This window comes from Hyla sarda, chromosome 3 (genome assembly GCF_029499605.1).
Source record: "Hyla sarda isolate aHylSar1 chromosome 3, aHylSar1.hap1, whole genome shotgun sequence".
Lineage (NCBI taxonomy): Eukaryota > Metazoa > Chordata > Amphibia > Anura > Hylidae > Hyla > Hyla sarda.
The window spans coordinates 421580215-421588703 of NC_079191.1; the positions used below are offsets into that span (position 1 = coordinate 421580215).

Consider the following 8489-nt stretch of genomic DNA (forward strand, 5'->3'; position numbering starts at 1 on the left):
AATGAATGAGAACTAAAACGAAAATTGCCCAATCCCAAGGAACAAAAACATTTCTTTAAAACACCATTAAATTGACTCTTTGTCAATGGAGAACCATCCAAATGAACGAGAAAACTCTCAAAAACCAAGGGGCACAAAGCAAGAAAATTAGAAATGGTTCTCCATGGACAAAAGGCGATACCTTCAACCTTATTCAATTGTATGAAACAACCCTTACCAAGACTGTCAGTTTTTGAACGAGAAACATAAATAGAGACATGACACTCATACAACAAAACATCGACACACAATAACGGGGACAAGCTAACTCGGTTGGGAGCCACCAGTTCACTAATCCTAAAGGCCCCAAAGAATGCAATAACAAAAGCCGTAGAAAACAAATGAGCTTCATAATTTGAAAAACAAACCTGAAAACAAGCAGCACACAGCTGCTCCAACAAGCAGTAGTTAATAGGACGACGAACATCCTTCCTGTGCTTAGCGTATTTCAGACCCTTCAAAACTTGCTTGACCTGGAAAAAAGACAAAACAGGCCTAACCCCAAAACACTTCTGAAAAAAGGAAATACCTGACAACTGCTTATGTAAGTAACTATGAGACACATCCTTAGATAACAAGTTTGACACAAAAACCATAGCTAAATCCCCATCCGAAGTCAAATAATCATGACCATGGTCAACACAAAACTGCAACCAACAATTCCAAGACCGATTATAGTCCGACCATGTCTTAGGAGCAATCGATTGACGAAGGTAATGATCGGCTAGTCCCAAACCAAGTCCCAAAGATGGTCCGGACAAGCTACCCCTTCTGGATCTGCATCCGGAACCAACTCCCGGAACCTGGAAAACTGAGAGCGAGACAAGGCATCAGCTATCACGTTGGACACTCCCTTAACATATTTAGCCTTCAACCATATGTTCAATTTTAAACAGATCAAAACCAAGTGTCTAAGTACTTTAACAACTGGGTCAGAAGCAGAAGACAAACAGTTGACTGCGAAGACTACACCTTTGTTATCAGAATGAACTATAATCCTGTGATCCTTAAAATGTTGACCCCAAATAACCAGAGAAACTAGAACAGGAAATAACTCCAGCAACACTATATTACTAACCAAACCCGCTCTAACCCAAGAATCATGCCAAGGCTCCGCACACCAATGACCAGAGAAAAAGGCCCCAAAGCCCAATGAGCCGGCTGCATCAGTAAAAACCCAAAGAGCTCCCAGTTTAACAAACTCATGTTGCCAGACAGAAGCACCATTAAAAACTTGTAAAAATTCCGCCCACAACAATAAATCCTCTCTCAGACTCTTAGACAAGCGAATATGTGCTCTGGGTGATTTAAGACCCCTGGTAGCTAAAAACAGCCTTCTACAAAAAACCCTCCCCATAGGTACCACTTTCGAAGCAAACACCAATAAGCCAAGCAGGCTCTGTAGGGCCCTAAGCGTTGTCTTCTTCCTACACAACAAAACGTTAATCAATTGTAACATTCTTTGAATTTTCTCAACTGGTAAGCAAAAAATCATGTCAACCGTGTCAATAACAATACCTAAAAATTCTAACCTAGTACACGGATAAACCGTTTTCTCTTCTGCCAGAGGTATATCAAAATACTGGGAAATGCGCACAAAACAAGAAAAAATATCTAAACACTCATTAGTGCCCTGCCTACCAAAAAACAAAAAATCGTCTAAGTAATGCAAAAGCCCCCCTCCTTGGAAGGAGGAGCTAACCACCCATTCCAAAAAAGTAGAAAAACTTTCAAAGTAAAAACAAGACAAAGAAAAACCCATAGGTAGCGCTTTATCAAAGTAAAAATAACCATTAAACTGAAAACCCAAGGAATTAAACCCCTTAGGACACACCGGCAGGAGCCGAAAAGCTGACTTAATATCCGCCTTGGTGAGCAAAGTACCCCGCCCAAATTGGCGCAACAAAACTAAAGCAGAGTCAAAAGAAGCATATTCAACCAAACTAGCCCCAGGATCAACCGAGTCATTCAGGGAACCATGAATAGGATAAGAAAGATGATGAATTAGTCTAAAAGAATTGGGTTCCTTCTTAGGGACCAGGCCCAAAGGAGATAACCTAAAATTTTGAAAAGGCGGGGACAAAAATGGCCCCTCCACTCTACCTTCCTTAATCTCCTTGTCGATTTTCTCCTGAACCACCGAAGAATTTAAATTAACTGAACGTAAATTATCCACCCAGCAGCAGCCCTGGCCAGCGAACTCCGGCACTTCGAAACCCAAAGTAAAACCATTCAATAATAATTCAGCTTTCGCTCTGTCTGGGTAGAGATCTAGCCAAGGACGCATGTTTTGCACCCTCACTGGCGTCCAAGCTTTTTGAAATTGACTCTCTGACCGAGGGCTGCTGCTGCAATCATTAGATTAATCCATAAACCAACATCCTTTTGTCCCCATTTAACAGACGGGTGCACTGACAACTTCTGTCTAAACATTTCATCATAGATGTGCCAAGCCGAACCACCAAAATTACGATACGCTTCTAAAATAATATCCAGGTGCTGGAACAGCAAAGCACATCTATGCGGAAATTTCTCACCTATGACTGCTGAAAAAATGCAAAATGCTTGCAACCAATTATTAAAAGTTTTCATTGCTACCACCTTCCGTTTATCCTCCTCTTTCTCCACTTTATCCTTAACCGGCTCTTTGAAAGATGGGAGCAACGAGAACATATCAACAAATTCACCTTTCCAGATTTTTTCTTTCACAGACATGGCTAAATGATAACCTAAAGGTGATACTTCACAAGTGATAGCCTCTTTCAAACAGACTTCGGGGACAGACTGGGACATCACAGGAATGTTAGAGATAGCGGGCGTGACTGCTGTATTGTCCTGCTCAGAAACAGTTAGTAATCGTAGAATTCACATTAGAGTTAGTAACCACAGGACTCTGATTAGTAGTAGTAACCACAGTGTTAACAACATCAACCACAGCTGAATCAGACACATGAGAGGTAACGTTGGTCATCACAATAGCATCCCCCCCACTAGATGTGGGTGGATTAACCCATGCTGCAGCACAGGACTGCCCAGCATTAACCCTTCGTGCCCCGGCATTGCTAGCCGGAATGGCAGCCAACATATTAAAGAATGCCGCCACCCCAGACAGCAATTGACTACCTGGCAATACATTTAAAATCTTATTCCCAACCTGAGAATTGGGAACTGACTCACCCATGGCCGGCTCAGAGGAAACATCACCCACTGCGACTACCGGAGGTACAGGCCTGGGATGCGGAGGTGTTGGAAATGCAACTAACTCCCTGCTTGCCCCCAAAGGGGTGGTGGACCTCCGCAATGCTGAAGACCCTGAACTAGCATTCCGGGCCTGGGGGGTGGGAGCTGATGGAGCCGCCGGAGAACCTGTTGCAACCACCGGGAGCTGCTGGGACCCTAAATTATGGGGACCTGCAGCATACAAAGAGGACACTTGGGGTGAGCGACTAACAATCCTGTCAGCAGCGGGACAAAACAAAGTAGTCACATTACCCCGTCCATCCAGCTGACGCCGTCTTCCGTGCTGTCCTCTCCCGGCTGCGCCACCTGCGCCAGCCCCCGTTGGGGCGAAGCGCCTTTTCTGCCGGTCCGCTTGCCTCTGCGACCGGCGCTCCCCCCACTGGGGCCTCCGGAACAGGCCTCTGGACACTTCCGGCCGCTGGCGCCGACACCGCGTCAAGCGCGGTCCCCTCGTCGCCGACGTAATCCGCCGGCGCCACCGCGACTTCCGCTTCCGACTCCACGGACTCCTCCACGGCTCCCTGGAGTGCCGCACTGCTGCCATCTCCGCTGCTGCCGTCCCCGGTAAGCGACAGGCTCAAACACTTCTGGAGCCAATCTTCGCCACCAGCTGCCTCCGCTCTCCGCAGCAGCCGCTCATACAGCTCCTTTACAGCGGCCGCTGCCGGAGCGGCAGCACCGGAACCGGAGGGAATGACCTCAGCCGAATCCATCTTCTTTCCACAGGCAGCGGACGGGTTCTTCACTCTTGACACGCCGACTTCTGACTGGAATAGATCCCGGGTACCTATATTTATAAATAAGAAGAGCTTCCCGCCGTTGTCCAGCGCCCAATCCAGGATCAGCTGCACATCTGGCCAGGAGCAAACATCTGCCTAGATACAGGGTAAGGAACCAATCACATCCAACCACCTATCACTATTATAAATATATAAGCATATACATGTTTTTTATTTTTTTTTTATTTATTAACCCTCGCTATTCCCACTGCTCCAGGGGATGGAGGCGCCTCCCATGTGGCCCTACACTGAGGGCTCCGGGCCCCTGGCATTGTAGTCAATGGGGTCTGTGGCGGATTTTCCACAGCGGAAATACCGCTGCCGAAAATCTGCTGTGGACAGTCCGCAGAGAGCCCGTTCCCCATTCACAGTCAGCGGGAAACACAGTACGAGTATGAAAACAAATCTGCTCATGTGGACGCAGCCTAAGGGACAGTTCACACTGTATTTTCTGCTGCAGATTTACTGTAGCAGATTTAGTTACCCCTTGAAGTAAATAGGAAGCAAAATCTGACACTAAGTTACTTCTACAGAAGCTGCAGAGTCATAGAGGAACTGTATTTCACAGCGTAAAAATAAAAGTACTACAACTCCCAGTGTGCTTTGTTAGTATCCCCTAGGGATCAAGGTTGTAGGAGGCGCAGGATGAACTGGCAGATCACAATGGGAGTTGTAGTCCTGAAGTTGTAGAAGATCCTGAAAAAAACAAAAACAAAAAAACAACTTCATCCTTAAAGGAGATCTGCAGTGTTAGACACGTATCCCCGATCCACAGGGGGACTAGACTACCAGCTGTGCCTGTAAAATACCAGCCAGGGGGCAACCATAAGTGTGTGACATGGTTGTAATAATTATTGGGCAGATTTATCAAAACCTGTGCAGGGGAAAAGTTGAACAGTTGCCCATAGCAACCAATCAGATGCCTTCGTTCATTCTTAACAAGACCTCTGAAAAATGAAAGAAGCGATCTGATTGGTTGCTATGGGCAACTGGTCAACTTTTCCTCTCCTCTGGATTTGATAAATCTTCTCATTTGTCTTCATATATAGGATGAGAATCTACTGACAAAGGGGGAGATTTATCAAAACCTGTGCAGAGGAAGAGTGGTGCAGTTGCCCATAGCAACCAATCAGATTGCTTCTTTCACTTTCCACAGGCCTCTTTAGAGGCCTGTGGAAAATGAAAGAAGCAATCTGATTGGTTGCTATGGGCAACTGCACCTCTCTTCCTCTGCACAGGTTTTGATAAATCTCCCCCAAAGTGAGTAGCCAACCATTTCTGGGCATAAAACAGTCCTGCAGGAACGTGTGGGGACTGGGTTCCTGCACTTTTTCCACAGCAGGAACATAGTTCCCATTAGCTTGAATCCTGAAGGACCACCCCTTAAGTGGACATCATGGCTGAGTTCCCACCCTTTTTTTCCCAGGACTTGACCCCTGCATAAAACTCTGTAAGAGACAGCAGTCTGTGGGGCGTCTGTGGTGGCCATGAAGGAAGGGGGAGGGGGTCCAGGGAAATGTTTTCATCGGGCTCCTGTGGTTTCCAGCTACGTCCCAGCATATACCCCACACCGGATTATACAAGAGCAAGAACTGCACTTTGGAAGCCTTTACACGTCACAGTCAAGTCAACTTCAGGGATACCGATTTGTCTGGTTAGGAAGCACAGGCTTCCATCTTTATCATACTCACATGAAGGTTTGTTGTGTCTCCCGGTAGACGGCACGCGCTCCATTTCTATGGGAGCGTAGATGATGCCGGAGAGCTGTGCTTGGGTCTTTTCGGTGCTCCTGTAGAAAATAATGGCCATCTGAACGCCGGGTCTCATCCCGCAGATTTCAGGGGACCCCAGTAATCACACCTCTCACAATTAGCTACTTATACCCTATCCCATGGATAGGAGACAAGTTAATTTTTGCCATATTTCTCCTTTAATCGGTCAGAACACACCCAAAATCGGTCCCAGACAAACTTTGGTTTGCATCCTGCCATTTTTCCCAGCTGCTCTTTTTCTACCTGCATGTAAGGCATGCCTACACTCCCTTCTTAATTCCTTAAAGGGGTACTCCATCCCTAGACAGCTTATCTCCTATCCAAAGAGTAGGGGATAAAATGTCATATTATGAAAGTCCCGTTGTTTGGAACCCCGCGATCTCTGTACAGGACCGGACGTTCTAAACAATATGTTGGCATCACGCCACCCCTCCTCTATTCATATCTATGGGAAGTGGTGTGATGTCACGAGGGGACATGGCCTGACGTCACGACCCCCGCCATGGGAACCCAGCGTTCTAACTTAGAATGTTTAGAATGCAGAGTGCTGCATGGAGATCACTGGGGTCCCAGCAGCAGGACCACCAACTATTAGATATCTTATCCCCTATGCTTTAGATAGGGGATAAGATGGTGGAGTACCCCTTTAAGGGCCAGTGCACATACCCAAAAAGTTGATCCTTTGCAAGTGTATGACCCCTAGCAAGCTCCCTGCACAAGTACCGTTCATCAGAAAAAGGCTAATGCACGGAATTTGCTGGGTATCGTATGGTTGCCTCGGCAACTGTACCACCCAGCATCAGCTGCCTCTCTCCACACCGTATTGTGAAGATCACGCAGGAGAGCAGCTTTGGACACTTAAAAAAACTCATGTCCTCCACATTTTTCTATCACTATTTTTCACATACAGAAATAAAATAAATGAGTCAAACAAGTCAAAGAACTTTTAAAAGGGGAACTTTATTTATTATTTATTACAATGTTTGTGTAGGGATTTTATGTAACCTCCATCACTCACTAAGAGCGTACAGTAACTAATACTCAGGACAGGAAAAACCTCCAGAGGGGAGGAAACCTGTAGGGAATCCATGGCTACTGTACTGCCCTTCCTCTGGGCATACTAAAGGAGGTTACCTCTAGAATTTGGGCAAAGTGTCTGTGTATGTGCGTGATTCCAGGGGCTATGCCTTCATCCAACTTTTTGCTGTACGTCTAGAAATGCGACTCCACGTCTGGAAATAGTGCATCTAAGATAGGAAAAGAAAAGATGGATTATCTACATGTTTATTATAGAAATGCACATGGAACTGCACTAAAGACCTTTGGGACACAACAATATGACACTTACCAGTCACAGTCGTGTATGAGTCTCCATTCCCTGGTACAGTGTCCAGCATCGGCCCCTGACTGATGAACAATGAGCAGGAGCCGTGTTATTTCTGCTCAGTGCTGCTCTCTGGTGGCAAAGTAGTTATGACATCACATGTGTGACACGCTGCTCCTCCTGGGAGTTCTATTTGAGTAGTGCTGCTCTCTGATTGGCTGAAATCCCAAAAAGCTTTTTAACATATTCTGCATGACTGTAATCTAAGGGATTTTTGGCAATTTTTATTAAAATGGCGCTACTCTCCATGGGTGCGTTATATATTTGTTTCACCTAACCAGACACTCAGTATTTGTAATATCATTTGGTGGCCCCAACAGCCTGGGCCCATAGGTTTCTTACACAGATCGGTGCGGCACCGGGAGGCTCAATGAGCATCGATGGCTGCTGGGACGTCAGACGAGTGAAGCCCCTGACGCTGCGGTGTGGAGCAGAAAAACATCCCTCTTCAGACGTCCATCTTGCTCATTGATTTAAAGTGGTTGTGGCTCCTGCTGCCAGTACAAGATCAGGCAGCATGGGGGCGGGATTGACATACAACATCAGTGATCCCCTGTGGCTGTCCAGCTGTTGCAAAACTACAATTCCCAGCATGCCCAGCAGCAATTTGAGCTTTAAAGGAAATAGGGGATAAGTGTTTGATTGCGGGGGAGGTCTGACCTCTGCGCGGCTAGTGCTCATGTCGCCGACCTCACTGAGACCGACAACACGAGGACTAGCCGTGCGGAGCCGTGGCAGTGCCGGGTCCAGTATGGGAGATCACAGGGGGTCCCAACGGTCGCACCCCCAGTGGTCAAACACTATCCCCTATCCTGCGGATAAGTTATATACAGCTGCAGTGCTCCTTTAAAAAACGACTACATTTTTGTTTGAGGTTTTTTTTTTTTGGCCAAAAATAAAAAGCATCACAAAAAACTGCCCCCTCATTTCTTTTCTCCCAAGATGCCGTCTTTGTGGCATTTTTGCCAAAAACACTGGGGGGAGATTTATCAAAACCTGTGAAAAAGAAAAGTTGACCAGTTGCCCCTAGCAACCAATCAGATCGCTTCTTTCATTTTTAAAAAGGCCTCTGAAAAGGGCAACTTTTTCTCTGTACAGGTTTACATACATCTCCCCCAATGTGTATTATTATTATTATTATTATTATAATAGGTGTTTTCTTTTTTTTCTCCCGGCTTTTCTGATTACAAGTCATGTGATTTTTTTTCATCATGTGACTAAAGTATTTCTATTGAAAAATTGGGAAGAAAAACACCAAAAATGTGTTAACCCCTT

At 45.9% G+C, this 8489-nt stretch overlaps 1 long non-coding RNA gene across 2 annotated transcripts; it reads right to left on the reverse strand.

Moving 5' to 3' along the window:
- Positions 1-6771: 6771 nt before the first annotated feature.
- Positions 6772-8225, reverse strand: LOC130363050 (uncharacterized). 2 transcript variants are annotated; one of them, XR_008891694.1, is made up of 3 exons: positions 7557-7571; positions 7179-7372; positions 6772-7077 (listed from the first exon to the last, which is right to left on the reverse strand). It is a non-coding gene; the product is annotated as an uncharacterized LOC130363050 (long non-coding RNA). The 2 variants fall into 2 exon arrangements; XR_008891693.1 differs by having other exon boundaries at positions 7179-8225.
- Between the last annotated feature and the right edge of the window lie 264 nt (positions 8226-8489).